General features: G+C 40.7%; 1 protein-coding gene across 5 annotated transcripts in view; it reads right to left on the minus strand.

Moving 5' to 3' along the window:
- The window catches only part of LARGE2 (LARGE xylosyl- and glucuronyltransferase 2), a 44,366-nt gene that overhangs the window by 21,819 nt on the left and 708 nt on the right, over positions 1-21,839 (minus strand). For 2 of the 5 annotated variants that reach the window (XR_004591379.3, XM_034417435.3), the window contains exon 1: positions 7,857-8,135. The exons of 1 other annotated variant lie outside the window; for it this stretch is intronic. The gene's annotated coding sequence lies outside the window, so the exon portion shown is untranslated. Of the gene's footprint in view, positions 1-7,856; positions 8,136-8,176; positions 8,649-21,839 lie in introns of those variants that run through there. 2 more of the 5 variants (XM_087876598.1, XM_087876605.1) reach the window with 2 other exon arrangements.

Here is a 21,839-nt window from a genome sequence, read left to right on the forward strand (position 1 = left end):
CAGCAAGATTGTTTTGCACATGGCAGAAACTGTTGCATTTCTAATGAAGCTGTTTAAGGTACTTTTAATTCACATTGCTTTCCGGATGATATAACTCAAAAGACCCAAATACCTTTAAATCTCAGTCTGTTTTCAAGTTGGAGGGCTGCTTTCAATCCAGCAACATACGGTCAGCCCTCCTCCACCACCATCTCCCCAAGGTATGCAGAGGAAAAATTTTGCATCTGCTTGAAGCCTGTGTGGCTGAATCTTGCCTGCCTGCCTGCAGCTGGATTGGAAGGGGATACCCATGCAGAGCTAGAGGATGATGAAGGATTAAGGCTCCTGATGCTAGTAAAAATACCCTTCTGAAAATGGAGAGGGTTAAGAAAGTGACAAGGGAATTTTGTTTTTAGATCGCATCCAATTTTTATCTCTGGTTACACATTTATTTTGTTGTTAGTGTTTTAAAAACTTCATTTTTTTAATTTGTTTCTTGATAGATAGGTGGCTATTATAACTGGCTGAAGAGTGGATTGCCGACATCCCAGAGGTGAGGTGGTCATTTAGAAGGTCCTCTCAGGTGCTCCAATACCTGTGCTCACTAGATGGCTTTGGATAGCCATTTTCTTTTAGTCCAAACTACCTGAAAGCATCTTAAGGATGAAGTAAGAGTGAGCCCATCTACATTGCTCAAATTCTTTAGAGGAAAATATATATGTCTCTGTCCCTCTCAATCTCTCTCTCTCCCCCTCTCCTCCCCCTCTCTGTCCAGAGCACAGGTGGGGAACTAACAACGGCCCCTTTACAACTTGTGGACTTCAACTCCCAGAATTCCTGATCAGGAATTATTGAGTTGAAATCCAGAGGTCTTAAAGGGGCCATGGCTCCCCACCGCTGCTCTAGAGGTAAACGTCAGGCACAAAAGCAAGAATGACACACGGCAATTCTTCCAAGCTGACTTCTTTATTGTTTCACAGCTGTAGACAAAATCTTGCCAGATTGAGGACTCCACTTCCTGCATCTACAATATACTCCGTGAAATATTAGGGAGGGTCTGTCTTCACCCTCTTTCTCTCACACAAAATATCTGCACTGAGTTGCCTCTTACTCTTCTGGAATGCACCCCCTCCCTCCAGGGGATCCACCTCTTTTCTACATTCCATCACAGTACTAAACAAAGCAATTTCAAGGTGTGGTTGTCAGATTTAAAGCCCTTCACGGCTTGGAAGCTAGTTCCAAGGGGACCGTCTTTCTGCAGTTACTTTTTGCCATCCTAGTCAATTCGGTAGAAGGGTCATGGTTCAGGTACTATTGGATAAGGAATGTCGGCTGGCAGGACCCAGAAGAAATGTCTTTTCTGCCGTGACAATTAACACTTCTGAACATCATCCCGCTGAAGATCAGATTCACCTTGTCCCTGCTGGCCTTCCATAAGGCCTTGAAAACTTGATTTTGTGCCTGAGCCTGAAGTCCTGATTGTGTGACAGAGCCCACCTCTGGGTTGTCTTGATAGTTATTTGGTGATGCCTGGTTGATATGGCTTTATTTTTTATATTCTATATTTTCTGTATTTTTTTTAAAAAAATTTACTATTAGCTAACTACAGTCCCATATGTGAGAAAATCAAATAAACTGCTGAAAATCGCAAAACTCATGCCTGGTCTCATAGGATCCAATGCAGTGCTTAGAAGCCAAGGAGCTACAGTGGTTAACTCTCAACTCAGCTTACTTCACACAATTATTGTTGTGGGATAAAATGGAAACTTTCCTAAGTGCTGCTCTTGGAAGAAAGGTGAAATAGAAATGAGTAAATAATGCTACAATACTTAATACAACTATATCTGTTTTTGGCTAAGTAACTAATGCTGGTTTATATATTTACCCCCCTTTTCTAATTTAAAAGACGCATGAGCTACATCACGTTTTCTGCTGAAAGAGAAAGAAACCAGTAATCTCTGAGTATCCAGGCAGTCATGAAATCCTTGCATTTTACCACACTTCAAGAAGAGACTTTCCACCTCCCCTTCCTCCTCCTCAATCCTTTACATCTTGTGCACTATGACTTTCTGCTGCCTGCTAAAAAGCAGGGATTATCTGTTTTTTTTATTATTACTATTATTCCCGGATGAAGAGAAAATTAAAGCTTTAAATAAGTAGCCATATTTTTTAAAATCATCCATGAAGTGGAAATGTAGGGAGTGGTCCAAAAATCTCCAACTGTTAACACAGAAATTCATCTAATTCTTTTTTTGTTGTTGTTGTAAATGTTTTTTATTTTTTTTTCTCAAACATAAACATAAAATATAACTTTTAAGAACAAAGTCTCGATCCGGTCATAGATGGTTACCACGCTTACATTCCTTTAACAAGCTCCATTCAATTTCCCATTACATCTTTTGTGGATAGAAATTCAAAACATAAAAAAACAAGTTTTAACATAAAGTCTAGCATCTCCACCTAAACAAATCCATTATATCAATACAATTTTAATTTCAAACTAACTTTCGTTCATTTTTATATCTATATATCAATCCTGATTTTATCTTGTTCTTCTTCACCTTGTATCTTTTACCATCAGTGTCAAAATAATTTTTAATAATATTCTAACCTTATTCCAATTATGTACCTTACAATTTTATCACCACAAATCTTAATTTCAAGTTCAATACAACTCCATTTTATTACACTTTCTAAAACAAAATTCTATCTAATTCTTAATCTCTTGACCCTTTTCCTCAAATCTTAGTATCTTAAACACACTTAAAAAACACTGATTAAAAACACTCTATTACAATTTCCATGTTACACAGATTAATCACAGATTAATCACAAAAACATGTTTTATTTAAACTAGTTTCTAGCATATTTTCTTCCATACCTCCCTCTTGTTTGGCTGTTTTCCAGCATATTATGTTTGGCTGATTCCCAGCATAGTCTCCTCCAAAACACCAACTATTTTTGGCTAATTTCCAGTATAGTTTCCTCCAAGCCTACCACCATTATTAGCTAATTTCCAGCAAAATTTCCAGCATAATCTCCTCCAACTCTCCACCTATTTGTTTGGCTGATTTCCAGCATTTTATTGGCTGATTTCCAGCATATTATGTTTGGCTGATTCCCAGCATAGTCCCCTCTAGGGCTCCCACTCTTGTTTGGCTGATTTCGTGAAAGTCATCTAATTCTATATACAGTCTAAGACAGTAGTGGGTTGCAAAACTTGTCGCTACCAGTTCGCTCATGTGAGTGTGCGATGCTTCTGCGAACGTGCAGATGTGTCCGGCATGGGTGGGCAGAGCCTCCCGCTGCTGCCGCTACCAGTTTGCTGATCCGGGTAGAACCAGTAGCAACCCACCACTGGTCTAAGATCTGTTTTATTATGATTTAGAAGCAACATTTCTCATATTTTCAGTTGGCTACATCTGATTTCTTTCCCTCACAACTAAACTAGCAAGTGTTAGAGAGAAAGGCAAAAATTTCTTGTATACTATTTCTAGCTTAATGTCCCACTGTTTCACCGAACAAATCCTTCAGCCGTCAGCTTGTGTTAACTTACTGGATTCTCTTAGCGACCAAAGGTAATTTTCAACCAGATCAAAGCTCCATTCAGACTAATGTGTCACTAGCTAAACCAAGTGGAAAGCATATTATGAATGCCTGTTCCTTAATTTTCCTGCTTGCTACAATGAGAAGGCTTCAGTGTCCCTTCCTTCCTATTTATATAGTGCCACTTGCCAAGAAGCTCAGATGATCTCTTGTGATTCCATTTTGTATTTTACTGGCACAGATATATCCGGCACAAAGGAACTGAGAAAGCCTCTGCAAAGCTTTAAGGGGGAAGGGAGAAGAAACTAATAATTAAAGGATATACCTAAATTGCCTTAAACTTTTGAAGAGACAACTATAAGAACCACATATCTTTTTTAAAGAAAAATACATCTACATTTTTGATTCATGGGACATGTCCCTGCAGCTCTGGAAGTTACCTGAAGATCAAAAGCAAGAAAAGCATATTAGGAAGGAGATCATTTCCCACAAGCAACAATTCCCTCAAACCCATGGGTTCTATTTATTTCTATATTCCTTCTTCTTTGAGCAGTTCATTCATTCCCCCCCCCTCTTTTATCTGTAGAGGGCTGAAGACCCTTCTCTTTTGAATATCAAGCATCTTAAAATCTCAATTATCACAAGATGGAAATAAGAAAGGGCTGGCTTTTCCTCTCTGCAATGATCAAAACTGCTGTTATTCCGGAAAAGTTCAGTCTTTCTAAGAAGGGCTCATGAAGTTAAGCCCAAAATCTCTCCAAAAGCAAAAATTGCCTATTATAATTTTTTTGTAAAATGCGAGTGTGTTCACCTATCAAACTATGATTTGCTTTTAACTAGGATCCAGGAACAAGCCAGATTAGTCCTACAGATAAGCAAAATATTACAACTTGTTTTGTTTTCTTCCTTTTCTACCATTAGTAATCAGAAATTAGGGGGAAAAGCTTGAGAATCAATGCCTGTTGTGTTGCTTTTGCCTTGAGCCTCTGTGGATTGGGAAAAACACAAAAATAAACAAGGACTAAGCCAGAATTTGAACATAAATAAGATTACTAGCCAGAATTTGGATATAAACCAGCCATTAGGATGGCTATGGACTAATATATTTATCTCACCATAATGACCGGGATAAAGACAATATCGGATACTTCTTAATGAATGCCCTTAGCTTTGATTACTACCATCTACATATGCCTTTAACAAGAAAGAAGAGCAAAACTTTAATGCAATAACCCCCTCCAGAAGTTTCTCCCCACCCACCCCAAAAAATAAGATATGCATCCATTGAACATGGCACTCAAAATGAAAACCTTCCAAAAGGAGAGCAAAGGATTTTCCATACCAGTCTTGGATCCTCCCTGAAATAGGGACTTCAACTTCCAAAATTACTTAGCTAATCTACCTGTTGCTAAGGACTTGAGAAATTGGGAAGGACATCTGAACAGCCCCTAGGCCAGAAGTTCTGCTGTTTTCACTGTAGTAGGTCAGTTTGCCCATAAAAAGTAAGCCATATAATGTAAATTATTAAGGGGGAAAAGTTAACAAAAACAGGAAAAATCTGAATAGAAAACCACTGATGCATTAGATCTCATGCAAATGCTGAACAACTGCTAGAAAACTGGGAATCCTCCCTGTGTTCTGAATAACAGCTGGAGGCCATGCAGCAGCCTCTCCTTTTAGTCATCGGAGGGTAGGACTATTGACCTCTCTTCCATTCTGAGCACTTGGGGCTCTTGTTGCAAAGATCTTTCCATGAATCTCTAGCAAAGGAGAGGAAAAGAAAAGAAAAAACATGGCCTGTGGCCCTGGAAACTACTTTCCACTGGGAATAAATAAATCTGCACCATTGTTTTCTCCCACATTCATTAATTTAAAAAAGTTCCTCAAGTTCTTTCCATTCTATTTATGGCGGAATGTGCTAATATAACTTATTTTAAAATGAGGCTTTCTTCCAAAGCCTTTATAATGACTCATTGATAAGGAACATTGCAGAGCAGCTGCTCAACCAAATAGTGAAGCTCATCCCACAGCAAATACATTACTGTAACCAATGTAACACCTGGATTAAACTGGCTTGCAGAGTTTACAGGATACTGATGTAAGCTAAACATATGGAAAGCAACAAATAGCTTTTTTTGTACCACTGCCTTGGATTTAGATCAAGTCACAAATGTATTTTCTTCACTTATTTCAGAATAGCAGTTTTGGACAAACAAAACAACTGCCAGTGAGACAATTAACTTCCACTCCTCGCCCGACCTTTTCATCTGCTGATGTTTTCTTTACCATATAACTGTTTGAAGCCCTGTTTTCCTGATCTTGCCTGTGTTACAACATGATAGCCAAACATCATCTGATGAATTAAGCTACAGCTTGTGAAAGCTTGATTTCTTCTACCGGTATCTGTCCGTCCATCTGTCCAAGTGTTCATCCTTCCATCCATCAACTATCACATTTTGGAATTACTCATCTGCCTCACACTCTGGACAGGTGTCCATTAAAATATTAACACATAAAGATAGTATAGAAAAGTTAAAATTTAAAAAGAGGTAAGGATGATTAAAACAATGTTAAAAAAATTAATTAAAAGGTGAATTTGGGAGGGCTTTCAGGGTGTTAACCAGCCCCCGAGCTGCGTGCTTTTTCTGTGTTCCCCAAGCAAGGCTGCCAAACCATTATTTCCACACCTTTTATCTTATGCTTTTTCAATAAAATGTGTTAATATGACAAGGTGCTACCAGACTCTTCCTGTTTTTAAATGGATCACAGTAGGCTTATAGATAACATTGGGAAAGTCACTTTTATCAGTACAGACAATAGTGGACAAAAGGCCACTTATTTCCTGCAGCCCTCTAAAGGTGTTGGGCAATAAAATCTCAACCTTTGCAGCGAGAGTCTGTCTAAAGGGCAGATTGTGAAAGCCTGATTTAAAAGGGAAAAGGAGAAAGGAGAGAGAGAGGAGCACAAGCTAACTCAGTCGCCTACTTTTAAATGGATTTTCTTAGGAACTGCTAATCTGGAAATAATTTAGAACAAACAGGAGTGGGGCTGTCAACAAAGCATTATGCTATGGTCACATTCCCATTATCTGCCATGTTGAAAGAACATTCTGCTTGTTGCCAGATGTTTTCTTGATAAAACCCAAATAGTTCACAGGGCTTATCAGAAAGACTTTTCAACCAACCTTCCTGGATAGTGCAATGTAAAGGAGACTATCTTGTGGAAATCCAACTTTCACTCTCAGGGGCCATCTGAGGACCACCTTCCGAGTTTGGAGCCAAGTAGGGTCAAATCTAGTTAGTGCTTGGATGGCTGACTCTCAGGAAATCCCAGAGATGTAGGTTAGTTTGGGGAGTTTGGGAGGGGGGAGGGGGGAGGGGAAGGACAGCACAAAAGAGACAATGCAAATCAATTATATACTGTTGCAAAAATAAAGGCTACCCAAATGAACGAGAGAGGAGCTTAACTGAAGAAAAGTTTACCTTGCCCCTCCTGCAGGGTTCCAGAATTAAGAAATGTCCTCCCTTGGGAGATGCATTTAGCCTCCACTTTCTTTTAGAAAATGAGTTAAGATACAGCTTTTTGATAAGCATTTTATAAAAAACATATTTTTTTTAATGGAATGTGTTTTTAGGGTCCTACTTATTTTTTTTCTTATTTTGGGCTGAAATTTATATTATACTGTATACATTTTTTTAAAATGATTTAAAAAAAAAAAGAAAGAACCAGGTGCCTATCTTTAGCTACCCAAATCCTGTAGAATTGGGGTCTTGGTTTTGTTTTTCGGTAGCCGTATGTTTAAATCCTCACCAAGATGGCCATAGCCCAGCCGGCAGATCTCCCTGTATTTTAGTGCGGCTCCAGATGCCCGATCTTAGTTTAAGAAAGCCATTTGCTCCCTCCCCACAAGACTGAAAGGTCGTCACAACTACGTCTCTACGTGTCCTTCACGGGCTAATAAACATAGCCGTTCAAATACAGGGGAGGCAAGTTATTGGTCACGCGTTCCTAGAACTTATTTCTCAGCAAAAAAACAAAAGGAAGAAAGTTTTATTTCGCCTTGGGGACGAATGGAATTCTCGACCGCGGCTTCAGCAGACTGGCAAAGAAACAATTCGGCAACAGATTTCTTGCTAAATCTGGCCTCCCCAGATAGGGACGAGGTACCCACAAATGCCCTCCCGGAATCGCGCAATCCAACTGCGAGCACCAGCCTGCAGCGCGCCTAAACTCAGAGGGACGGGGACGGCCAGGAACCACCGATGTTGTAATTCACAGGACCTTTGCTGGACCTCCCTCTTCCCCCCCCCAAAGCCCTCTTTTCTTCACACCTGCTGCTAGCCGCGGTCCGGCCGGCCTTGCGTGCCTCCTCTGGACTTTGCGCGCAGCCGACACCGCCGCCGCAGCCGCCTCGTCTGAATCGCTTCCCCCGATCGTTGGGATCGACGCGCAACCGTATTTGCTAGCGCCGGGATCTCCCGTTCCTTTCTCCGCAAGGAGGACAAAGACGAATAAAGAAAAACGTTGCCCTCACTTTTCTATCGGCTCAAAGGACGCCGAGCGCTTTGCCAATCGGCCAGGGCAAAAGACCTCCGTCTGTCCCGCCTCCTATGGGCCGCGTTCCCTCCCCCTCCGCCCTCCCTCCATCTACCTTGACTCCGAGCCTTTCCTTCCCACGAAACGAGCTTTCTCCTCGGAGCGGCGGGTGCCCTTTCCCAAAAGCCGGAGCGCCGCGAAAAGCGAGGAAGAGGGCTGCCCCCGCAACCTTCAGAAGGCCAACGCGGCCTTGGAAAAAGGAGGAGGTTGCGTGGTCCCAGAGGCCGAGAGGTTCGCCCTTAAATTTGGCCTTCCCTGGGGGTCCTGAGGCGGCTCTTCCTAAACCCACGGGAACCGAATCCCGAGAGCCCACCCTGCGTAGCTTTCCTCCGCAGCTCCTTCCACCTGAGGGCTTTTGGAAAGCTTTACGGGCACGTGCCCGGGACTATCGGTTTCTTCTCACCGCTTCGGAATGCACGTGTACTTTTTTTTTTTTTCCCCCTCCAGGGTGCGATGGTAAAAATTGATACAATTCCCTGCATGTTTAGCAGTTGGTAAATCCCATGGAGTCCTGTGAGATTGAGATTAAAGCCTGGAGAAAGGGAGGAAAGGAAAAAGGGGGGAAGCGCCCCCCTCAGTCAGGAGGGGCTAGGTTGAAAAGGGGGCTTTAGCAGAGGCCGCAGCAGCCTGCTGGAATGCCAATTATGTGGAGGCCGCTTGTACCTGCAGCTGCAGTCCCTCCTCAAGGCCCCTGAAGAGAGAGGCTCCCAGGGATTCCCAAAGGCACAGGCAACATTTTGGAAGCCTGCTAGAGAGGCAAGTCAATGTGAGCACCTTTCATGCTTGGGCAAGCGCAGACCAGCCTGCTTTATTGTTCCAAGCACGCCTGGACTTGTGTTCACATTTGGTAGGGAGAAAGTCTGCCCTGAAGCCACATTTTTTCCCCACTGCAAAACTAGGAGAGATCCTTTGGGAGCGACAGCTAATTCCCTCTGCACTTCCTTCTCTAACGGCTATAAAGGGTGGGGTGGCTTCCCAGTAAAACTTTGCCAGGCTTTTCTACCAGTTACCGCTTTAAGAAAGCCGCCTTCTGGAGCAGGGTATCTATTTAAGCAAGCTTCGTTTGCGTGAACTGTGTTTTTGATTAAATGTGGGAACTTGGGCCTGAAGGAGTTGAAAACTATATTAGCAGTATTAATATAGTATTATCAGTATGCAGTATTATCAGAGGGCTCTCTCAAAGGGCCTTTGGTAGTCCACCAATGGATTGCCACCAGTAGTGTAATAAGAATTTCACACTAGCTTCTCAATAGTTGCTATCCAGTGTCCTACTGCGTCTGGTTCTGGAGTTCATAATACACGGCTTGTGATGTTGTTCTCCGTGGATGTATTCAATCCCACTTTTAAAATCGCCTTGCATTAGTGGCCATAACATCTTCCAAAACTGAATATGAACACTGCACTAAAACCACAGGAAGAGAGAGAGAGAGGGAGGGAGAGGGAGAGAGTTATGTCTTTTTACCAACTTGATGTTATATTAATTTATGTTATTTATTTACTCATTTACTTATTTATTTATTTATTTATTTATTGGATTTATATGCCGCCCTTTCTCCACGAGGACTCAGGGCGGCTCACAGCAATAAAGCAACAAGTCCAGATTAAAATTCAAACGATAAAAGAATCTAAAATTCCCATTAAAACCCCTTCAGTCCAGGCCAGCCTGGCGAAACAACCATGTTTTAAGGTCACATCGGAAAGAGTGAAGGTTGGGGGCCACCCGAAGCTCCAAGGGGAGCTGATTCCAGAGGGTAGGTGCGCCTACAGAGAAGGCTCGCTCTCTAGGGGCTGTCAGCCGACATTGCTTGGCCGACGGGACCCCAAGTAGGCCCTCTCTGTGTGAGCGCACCAGGCGATGGGGAGCTGTTGCTGGCCGCAGGTGATCCGCCAGATACCCCGGGCCTAAGCCATGTAGGGCTTTATAGGTAATCACCAACACCTGATATAGCAAGTTGATATAGCAACAGCACTTAGACTTATATACCAATTTACAGTGCTTTACAGCTCTAAGTGGTTTAGTCACATACTAATTTCCTCAATCTGAAAAATCATTTCACAGCTCTTCAGTATCCCTTTTTGTTTTAATTTGAAATTGCTACCTTGTCAGCTAGTCATTTCTCTCCTCACTTGAAACTCCTGACCCTGTACCAAGGCAAACTTTTTATTTTATGTCCCTTAACTGTCCAAATTAGTCCATTCCTCCAACATTTTTGTGGTTTGTCAGTTATTGATCAAGAAGGCACAATTTCTTTGTACTCTTGTTTTATGATACTTGGTATTGCTTGACTATTATTGCTCGTTTTCATTTTTTATTCTTGCTTTTATTAATATTAAAGAGAAAAAATTCTACTTTAGAAAGAAACAGAGGCTTGGGATCATCTCTGGCAGATAAAAAGCAACAGGGGGCCGTAGAAACTGCAAGCCCAACTGCTGTGCAGCAAACAATGCTGTCATACCAATGGTAAGATGCAACAGGCAGCAGAACTGAGGTTTGTTCATAGAAGAAAGGATGGGAAGCATCTCACCATTTGTTCCGAACAACTGGCCCAACCCTATTGAAACATTTCATCAACCAAAAACAAAAGTATCATTACAGGCCAATTCTCCACCTACCTATTATTTAGATCTTTGGGGGTGGGGGGAAAGAGTGTGCAGATAGAGGATTAAAAACACAAATAACATCACACAACATAACTTTTTCTTTCATTATCAGTTTTATTCTGTATTGAAGACATTCAGCTCTATTCTGCAGCGATACAATTCTATCACATCCCACTGAAATATTTTTATGTCCAGATTCCAGAAAAAAATATGTTTGACCCAACACAGAAATTAGAGGGTTACGATGCCGTCTGCCAATGGTGGAAAACCCTGAATAGGATTTGCGCCTTACATGTTATCTGTTTCTGTTTAAATGGGGCAGAGTATCCCTCCCTGAATGTAACTGTGATGCTCCTTGTTAGACACTGGATCATATAGTGACTATTTGCCACTTGAGAGCTTATACAGGAGGAAAAGCAGATTTTCTCCAACTAACAAATACCGCGCTTAACTGGATAAATGGTCCAGATATTAATTTATAGAACACTTAACTCCATTTGCATGAACTAGAAATCTTCCAGTAGCACAAGGATAGCGGTTGGAGATGTTTTAGTTCTGGATTTCCTTCACAGGAGAGTTTAAATGATAATGATCTACAAGTTTTAATTTACGGCCAAAATATTTAATTATTTTAATACTGTTTTTAAATTTTGTATGCTCTGTTTTTTACTTTGGCTGTTCACCGCCCTGAGTCCTATTTGGAGAAGGGCGGTATAGAAATGGAAACAAATAAATAAATAAATAAGATTCTTCCTTTCAAGTCTTCGGCCCTATGATAAGGGATCATCTATGGCAACTTTCCTGAACTTAGTGATCCACAGAGGTTTCAGACCAAGTCATGGGAATTGTAGTTCACCATGTTTAGATAGATTAACAGAGTTGGAAGGGACTTTATAGGTCATCTAGTCCAATCCCCCCCCCCGCTTAAGCAGGAAACCCTACACCATTTCTGACAAATGGCAGTCCAATCTTTTCTTAAAAGTCTCAAGTGATGAAGCTCCCACAATTTTCAAAGGCAAGCTGTTCCATTGGTTGATTGTTCTCACTGTCAGAAAGTTCCTCCTTATTTCTAGGTTGAATCTCTCCATCAGTTTCCATCCATCATTATTCCTTATCTGGCCTTCAGGTGCTTTGGAAACTAGCTTGACCCCCTCCTCTCCATGGCAGCCCTTCAAATATGGAACACTGCTATCATGTCTCCTCTGGTCCTTCTCTTCACTAAACTAGCCATGCCCAGTTCCTGCAACCGTTCCTCATATGTTTTAGTCTCTAGTCCCCTAATCATCCTGATTGCTCTCCTCTGCACTTTTTCTAGAGTCTCAATATCTTTTTAATAGTGTGGTTTGGATGGTGCTAGAATAAGAAAGGTAGATCTTTTCTTGCTACAATGACCTATTCATCTTCTCTGCAGCAGTGGTGAAATCCAATTTTTTTTACTACAGGTGGGCGTGGCTTGGTGGGCGTGGCAGGAGAAGGATACTGCAAAATCTCCATTCCCTCCCCACTCCTGGGGAAGGATATTGCAAAATCTCCATTCTCACCCCACTCTGGGACCAGCCAGAGGTGGTATTTGCCGGTTTTCCGAACTACTCAAAATTTCCGCTATCGGTTCTCCGAACCACTCAAAATTACCGCTACTGGTTCTCCAGAACCTGTCAGAACCTGCTGGATTTCACCCCTACTCTGCAGAGAAAGAACTGCACTTATGTTTTGTTTGTGAACGTGGAGCTAAAACTCATCAAGTTACTTATGATGCAAATGACAAGGCTCAATTTATGTCATTGCGAGACCCCAAAATGGGTCATAATTATTTTTACAGTTGATGCCTATGTCATAAAAATAATGGAAGAACATTATCCATTAGTCCAACTTCCTTTGCTTATTGTTTCTTTTTTTCTATATTTGAGCCCAAGGGAATTTTTATTTGCCTAACACATTGTTTCCCATGGGAGACCAAGAGGAAATCTCAGAGCTATATGCTAAATCAGAAAACTGAAAAAACATGACGGAGGGAAAGCACTTCCTTATCATTGCCAAAAATTACATGGACGTATTCAGAAAGCGTCTAGGTGTCAAGCTTAACTTGAAGGATTAAACTAATAAAACCCATAGAGAATACAGCATTTAGCTGTTCTACTTTTCTTTAAGTGAAAAAGCAGTTATTCAGAGAGATGGCAATGCAGGACAAAAAATCAGAGTGGCATTAGCCCCCTGTGCAATGACTTGACAGTTCTTTTATTCTCACTCACTTAATACAGCAATGGCCCCCTTTTTTTAGTGGTCAGGTCCTGAGACCTCCTTCATTTCCACTCCAAGGATCCAGCCATCTCATATAAATTATATTTTAAATGCAAAAGAAAAGTTTTCAATGGGAGAGAGGCATAGATACAAACAAATTTCCTGAGAACATGTAACGTAAACTCAGACATAAAATCCATAAAGCCTAAATAAATAATCTCTACAGGTAGTTCTCATTTACTAACCACAATCAGGACTGGCAACTCTGTCATTAAATGCCACAGTTGTAAAGTGAAATGTACATGATTATGAAATATGTCATTTCCACTGCAGTTAAGCAAATCACTGTAAGTCATTACATGAGACATAAATTTTTGATAGTGGTTCTACATCAGGGGTGAAATGCTCCCAGTTTGGACTGGATCTCCTGATCCAGTAGTGATGGCGGCGGGTGGTTCGGAGAACCGGTGGCAAAAATCCCTGCACCCCCCCATCACCTGCACCACCATCAAAGGCTTTTTCTTTTTTTTTTTTACTTTTAAAAGCATTTTTTTCTACAACCTCTTCCGAGGAAAAAATGCTTTTAAAAGTTAAAAAAAAAAAAGCCTCTGATGATCGTGCGGCTCAGCTGGGATCATCAGAGGCTTTTCAAAGCATTTTTTTCTGCCACCTCTTGGCCGAAGAGGTGGTAAAAAAAATGCTTTGAAAAATCTCTGACGATCCCAGCTGAGTTGCCTGATCGGCAGAGGCTTTTCAAAGCATTAGAAAAAATGCTTTGAAAAGTTAAAAAAAAAAAAAAAGTTGGCCACGCCCACCATCACATTACCCCCCCACCAAGCCACGCCCACAGAACCGGTAGTAACAAAATTTACATTTCACCCCTATTCTACATAAATAATCAAAGAAAAAGCGATGTCTGTAGCTGTACCAGGGGTGGGTTCTACTTACCTTTACTACCGGTTCGCAGCAGGGCCACACTCGCGCGCTCTTCTGCACATACGCAGAAGCATTTTGATAATGTCGGGGTCGGTGGGCAGAGCCTCCCGCCGGTTTTACTACCGGCTCTATAGAGCCAGTGCGAACCAGGGGCAACCCACCACTGAGCTGTACCATCTTAACTTTTAGCTCTGCTCAAGCCCTACCATTCCTCTGCATCTGTTCCCTTAAAGATGACAGATTTTAGTCAGGCCCCTATGCAAGTAATTGTGCACACTTGGCAGTCATGGCTTTCCCCATTATTCTGGGTTAATGGGTAAACTGGCAAAGACAGAGATCAGGGCTTTTGTAAAGCTATCTGACATTGCTTGAGACTCTGTTGATGTCACGCTCTTTCAGGATCTCTTCTGCACATGGATAGTTTGTGTCTTCCACTATATCTAGTTCCTTTACCCCTTAATCATTCTTTCTGCCTTCAGGGAAAAACAAACAAACAAACCTTATACTCTTCAGGAAGATTACCTTAAATAGCTCACTTAAAAAAAGAAAAAAAGGAACCAAGGGTAACTATCCAATTACACAAACATACAGCAGCAGCATTCCAAAATGCTGCTCAGGGTGGGAATTTTGTTTGGGGAAGTGATCTGAAAGGCACCAAGACAATTGTTTAAATAGCCCAAACCTGGGACTGCTCACTCCTTAAGAAATAATACAGAGATGTCACCTTGGAATGCAGTGTTCCAAGCTGTCAAGAGATTGTGCTGATAACCTGATACCTAGGCAAAGACAGATAGCAGGCACAGTTGGTGTTTCTTGTACAAATGGCACAACTACACCATGTAGCGAATGCCACCCACACACCACAGATCCTCGCTGGGAAGAGTTATTTCTGGTTCTGTAGTATCCTAGCAATTCACAAGTCTCCTCTTTGGTCTAAAGAGAAGCAACATGCTAAAAATAGGGAAATCTCTATGAAGATAGGTAACTGAAACAATTTGCACTGCCCAACTTGCTCTCCATTTCTTTCCATAGCAAGAATATCAGATGTTTCAGAGATAATATGTATTTGTAACTCTCTCTCTCTCTTTGTATCCATCTATGTGTATGCATGCATGTATGTATGTATGTTTACAATAAATTTGAAAATTAAAAAACAAATAGTCTTTTATGGAACTAGGTTCCTCATATCTAAAATATGGCACTATCCTCATAGCCCACCCCCATGCAAAATATAATGAGGAGGAGGATGTTTTCCTTGAATCTCATTGAGATCAGCATGAATTCCTCTCTGCAGAGGTTTCTGGTATAAGCAAAAGCTGAACCATCATGCTATATTTTGGCAATACTTTGGCATTTTGAGGGCAATTCAGATGAGGCTTCCAGATTGAAAGGTTGTGGCACAGAAGGCAACTGCTCAATCCCTTATCTAATTATGATTTTGCCAGTGATCTTGTTGGTGAGTATTTCATACAATGAACAAAAAACCAAAAGACCTGTTATTTGCCGATAAGCGAGAAGGATATTCCAAGTACTGGCAGCAGGGGAATAATACAGCAACCTGAGATCATTCTCAAATGAAATACTAAAATTAGTGGCAATTCAAAATACATTAGGGAATCTTGGGCTTTAGTGTGTTTACTGTCAAGGGATAAACAACAATAATTGTATTCTGCATTTCTTGCTCCAGTCAATAACAATTCTAACTGAATAGACGAGATTATCTTGTGCCTCAAGATAGTAATTGTTTGAAGGCCAGCACCAAAAGCAATTTTCAGAGACTTACTAGAACATTACAACCTAAGCTAAAACCATGTCACTAAAGGAGCCCAGCATCTAAAGGAGAAGATATTGCCGCTGGTTTTAACCTCTCTTTCCTTCAATTCTGAAATAATAAAGGGATCAAAATGTCTTTAACAACTTTCTCTCTCCTGGATCAATCCTCCTCTTAGGCGCTTTTCTTCCTGCCATTCCTTTTGTTTCAAAGTTCAATAGAGGGGGGGGGAAAGGAAAGGTCTTGACAAATCCCATCAAGGCTCACAGAAAGAAAGAAGAAAGGGGGGGGGGAACAGGATGCCTGCAGCAAACATGCCAGATCCTGCACTAATGAGAGGTAAAGAGGCACCTAAGGAAAACAGGCAACCACAATTTTAAAGGAAGGGCTCAGAGAAAGGGCATTATTCACTCGCAGCAGAATGAAAAACTGCAGAACCAGAATTTCCCATTCAAAAATCTGGCAAATATCAAATCCTCCCCAGATCAGAACTGAGCTCCTAATTCTTTTATCCCAAGGGAGGCAACCAAGAAGTCAACAACAGACAACATCTGGCTACTGGAATTTGTAGCTGAAAGTCTTTTGTGCCCTTTACAATAGCTAGGCAAGAAAGCATACACATAGGAGGACTGGAGTTAGAGGGTCCTCTTCCCCAATGTTGCCAAGATCCCCCCCAATTTTTTTTTGAAGTTGTCTCACTCACTATTTTATGACCAGATCCAACTCTGCTAGATTTTTGACATTTTACAGCTCCCCAAAACGTGTTATTTTTGGGGTGAAATAATTTCATTGCAACTAGCTTTGTTTAGTGAAATTCAAAGCTTTAATAATAATTTTAAAAAACCAGATACTACAAAGTCAAGGATGCCCGTCTTTACTTCAGGTAAGGATCACAATCTTCCTACAGAGAAATGCTGAATATACTCTACCAATAGCTTATTAGGCAGAGAAGGAGCTTTCTTAATCAAGCTCCTTTCTAATATTTCCATCCAACTTACTTTCTGAATTACATTTTCACAACCTAATGCCCTGTTATTTTACTGGATAGTGTCCCCTAATCCCCAGCTACTAGTAATAGGGATGTCCATATTCAATGTGTTTTTAAAGAGTGCACACAATTTAATTGGCTTGAATTTTTATTCATTATCATACAGGAGGGATAACAACTTTCAAGTAGTCCAGTAAATTGTATACAATGAGGAAACCAGTCAGTTCCTGGTATTGCAAGGAACTGCTTCTGAAAAAGCCAGTAGGGAAGTAACTGAAATTAAGAGTATATTCCCAATACTGAATGTTACTCAACATTGACAGAAGCAGGCTAGCATTCCTGTAATAGCAGCAGGCAAATAAGGCAACTGATTTTGCTATATCACTTAAATCATCCAACTGTAAATAAAAAGTTATGCAAAACTTTAAATAACTCAAATGTTACTGCAAAACACTTACGGTAAATTTGTAACTCATATTTTGGTCAAATGTATCATTTTTAAAAATATTTATTTTTAAAATATTTATTTTTACAGTGCTTTTAAAAATATTTATTTTGTTGTTTAACACAAGCGAAAATGTAAGTGAAGTAAAATATTTAAAGTATGTAGTAAAAATTTCTTAAATCTCCTTGTGTAATTCAGAAGTCTAATTCTTAAGTCTCAGAATAATTTTAGCCATTCACTTGCAGAAGCTCCTAATTTTTATTCAAGCAGGATTCATAAAATTTAAGAAATGTTTTTGTTAAGAAACTCAACAATTATTCCAGCTATTATTATACCATTCAGTAATTTCCAAAAACCTGCAGCAGCACCATGCAAAATTTACAGTGAAATTCTTTTTTCACAAATTCCTTGAATCATTTGCTGGTATTTGGATTAAACATTGCAACTGACTTAAGAATCCCATCTCTGTTTAGCTGCTGGAATTCAAAAAGATGATACACAATCTATCAGATTGAAATTGATAGCTATTGACTTTGAAAGCCAAATAATTGCTCTATTTACCTGAAAACTGCCATAACAGCAAAACCTATCTATTATTCAAATGCTTTTTCAGAATAATTTGGTATTTTGGATCTTAAAAGAAACAGAAAGACACTAATCTCTACTGCTTCTTGTTCAAGTCGAGAACGTAAGTTAAGCAGCTAAGGAATGGAGCAGGTATGAATGATGGACGGTCTCCACAAGGCCTGCAGAGGCAATGGAGTGCAGAACAACCAAAAGGGCAGAGATGGAAGGTGAGGAGATAGGCAGATGGGTTGGAGTTGAAGTGCCCCAGGTGCCCAGATTTTGATCTGTGGGAACTGGGATCAGCAACCTTTTAGCATGGCTGTAACTTTGAACAGTCATTGAATGAATGATTATTAACTGCTTGTAGTCTAACAAGAGAATTAGGAGACCCCATGAACAATATAATTTGGGGCACAGAAAATTCACCTTGCTCCCCCATTTTGGGATCCCCGATTGGACTTATGCATTTTTTGGGCCCAGTTTGGTTGATTCCTGGAAAAGCAGTGCCAGAAATCACTCAGTGATGGGGGGAATCGGGGAATCTAAGGGATCATGTATGGCCAGTGGATGGCAGGGGCGGGAAGAGTACTAATCAGTAGTGAAATCCAATTTTTTTTACTACCAGTTCTGTGGGCGTGGCTTGGTGGGTGTGGCATGGCTTGATGGGTGTGGCAGGGGAAGGATACTGCAAAATCTCCATTCCCTCCTCACTCCTATGGGAAGGATATTGCAAAATCTCCATTCCCACCCCACTCTGGGGCCAGCCAGAGGTGGTATTTGCCGGTTCTCCGAACTACTCAAAATTTCCGCTACCGGTTCTCCAGAACCTGTCAGAACCTGCTGGATTTCACCCCTGGTACAAATACAAGCTATTCTTTCATCATCCATTTAGGCTGTTCTTGCTTTAAACTGCTGGCATAGATGACTGGCATTTGAATGAGAAAGGTATGTTTGACCTTTCTTTTAGTTGTCAGTTTTTGAAAAAGACCTAGAGGATTCTAAATGTCTAATGGCAGGTATTAGTAAGAACAAGCCCATACTCCCTGCAGCAGTCTGCTAATTCACCATTACAAGCCAATCCTACAACCCCACAAATATGAGGTTGGGAGGAAGAATTCACCATCATAATATCTACTTCTACAGTCTCTCCAAGGTAAAGCTTTAATATTTCACATAAATCTTTTTTTCTGAATTATCAGCATCGGCCCATTATAAACAGACAAGGGTAGATGTTTACTATCACATTAGCTGCAACCCCACAGATATTAACAAAAAAGAATGTAACCCTCAGGCCCAGCTTTCTAGTAAATTGCTCACGGCAGTCCTATTCAGCAGGATAAATTGCAGCTGTGTTACAGAGTTGCTGACAACAAAACAAGTTGCATTAATGGAAAGAACCCTCACCTGGAACTGCAGAGTCATCCTGGGCTTGGAAATGTCATATCTTGTGCATTACCATTGATTACACAATTTCTGAAATGATTGAAAGCTTCTGTAACCAGTACTTGTGGGTCACATGGCCAACAAAAGTATGGGATATACTTCATGGATATACATAGCAATTTGACAGTCCTCTTCATTTTTGTCGCTTCTATAAACATTCTTCATCAAAAGCCTAAGACTACTAATAAGACACCCTTTCTTTGTTTCCCTGTTCTGTACTGCAGGCCCCACTGGGTTATTTCCCAGTTAGTTGCAAACCAAAAGCAAATCAAGCCAGGTCCTATTACTTTAATCTATTGCCAAATAATATTTTAAACTCAACATAGGCTTAAATTTCTAAGTTGCCATCAAAGAGGTGGATAAAAAAATGATACTTGAGAATATAATTGCTGATAAATCCAGGATGGATGTTTATTAAATACGGTAAGTGAAATTGCAGTCTTCCATAAATGGTATCCTCTTGAAATTGGGTATTGCAAATTCCATTGTTCCCAGCTGCCTGGGAAACATAGGAGGTGTGGTTAAATTTAACATACAGTTCTTTACCCTTTTTCTTGCAAAAGCCGCCATTTCTTATCCCAACAAGAAGAAATAGAGAAAGGGGTGCCATTATAAGACAAAAAAAACAGATAAAGCCCTTTTATTCTTTAGGGGAGGGAGGGAGGGAGGGAGGGAGGGAGGGAGGGAGGAAGGAAGGAAGGAAGGAAGGAAGGAAGGAAGGAAGGAAGGAAGGAAGGAAGGAAGGAAGGAAGGAAGGAAAGTCTGTGGACAAAATTTCAGTGACCCTTTTCAATTGGGTTTCAGCCTCAGTACAGCACTGATTGCACTTCTTGATCTCTTGGTGGCCTTTTATACCACAATTCATGATATCATTCTGGTTGGCTCAGGACTTTAGGAGTGGTGAGCGTATTATTGCAGTTATTATTCTTTCTTCCTTTATCAACAATTTCATTTGGTGCTGATTTGGAAGGAGATACTCAGCCCCACACTTGCTGTGTGTGGCTTCCAAGAGTTCTTCTCCTCTTCCCACCGCTGTTCAACATCTATATGAAGCTGTTGATTAAGGTCACCTACTAACACAGGGTTAGGTATTATCAGTATGTTGATGATAACCAACTTTAGGCTGACCAAGCAATGCCATATTTTAGTACCTTGAGTGTGCAGAAGTCTGGATGGGGAAGAAAAGGCTCAGGGTCAATCCTAGCAAGATTGAGTGGCTGTGGATTTGGGGCTACCTGCATCTGGAATGTCCACCAATAATTCTGGATGATATTCCTTCCACAAATAGAACTGGTTTGTTTGATACTTATCTTTTGGGATTATATAGTTGAAAATGCAAATGATCTTCAGCTTTCAGTAATGAAAATGAGGGAGCACAATGAAAAAAATGGAAATGCAAGAGGAATGCATATGCTAATTTTGTACTAATTTAAATCCTTCATGAACCTTGGTGGTACTAAGTAAATGTCCTGCTTTTCAGACTCACAAATTTAACTCTACATCTGTAAAATGTAAAACACATAAATTCCAATGTGCATTTTTCACCACCAGGATCGTTACTTCACACCAGATATTGAGAAAGAATCCTGAACAACAATGTTCATTTGGTAACCGCTAGCATTGGCGCTGAAGAGCTTCCTAGTTCAAGAAATTCTTTTAATGAGAGGTCCAGTTTATCACATTCAGCAAATGAAGCCCTTTATATACAAGTAGTCCTCACTTACTGTCTGCAGTTGTGATCTGCAACTCTATTGCTAAGCAATCTGGTTATAATGTGAAAAATGGTGTGACCACATCTTAGTTACAATGGCAATTTGTCAATTCCAGCTGCAATCATTAAGTGAATCACCATTGGTCATTAAGTGTGACTTCACATGAACATGATTTAAATCTTCCTACAGGTTTCCCCACTGACTTTGCTAATTGGAAGCTGGCAGTAAAGATGGCAAATGGTGATCATGTGCTATGGAATGTGATGACTGTCTTAAATCTCTGTCAGATGCCAAGGGTCCGAATTGAGATCATGTGACTGTGGGGGCACAACTGCAACTTCTACATCAGTCATAAATTGCCTTATTCAATACCACTGTAACTGTGACAGACTCTGAATGGTCAGTAAGTGAAGACTACCTATATATTATTCTCCAAGGCAGGGGTTCCTAAACTTTTTGCCATCACAAGTCAGTTAGTGTTATCTTAATGTAAAGAGCTTGCCTAAAAATCCAAACCCCAAAAATGAACAATGAAAATAATCCAATGAAACTTTGGGAAAGCTGCATTTATTGTTACAATATAACTAAAAATGTCATTCACACACACACACACACATACCTCCAATTCTGTATGCACCGCCCCAAGAGAGCTATCTCAGTTTGGGAAACTTTGCTCTAGTCTGGAGTCTAGACTAGAGGGTGAGCTATCCCCCAAATCAATAAATCCAAAATCTAATAGTACCTATCTCCGAATTGATCTCTAAAAAAAGAATCCAATGAGGTATCTGAGCCGACCCTCCCATTTATTTTTAAGTCAGCCTCCAAGAGTTTAAACTTTAGGGCGTTTGCTTCTAGCCAGAGACGCGTGGAATTATAGCCGCGGACTTCTAAATAGAGAAAGACACGCGATCCAGTCAGAGAGAAAGCCTTTCCAAGGTAGCAGTTAGCGAATGAGACACCGGGCATGGACCATTGTCAAGCAGACGCTCTTATTATAGCTCCAACTATTATTACTTC

This window comes from Pantherophis guttatus, chromosome 1 (genome assembly GCF_059756535.1).
Source record: "Pantherophis guttatus breed Tessera chromosome 1, ASM5975653v1, whole genome shotgun sequence".
Lineage (NCBI taxonomy): Eukaryota > Metazoa > Chordata > Lepidosauria > Squamata > Colubridae > Pantherophis > Pantherophis guttatus.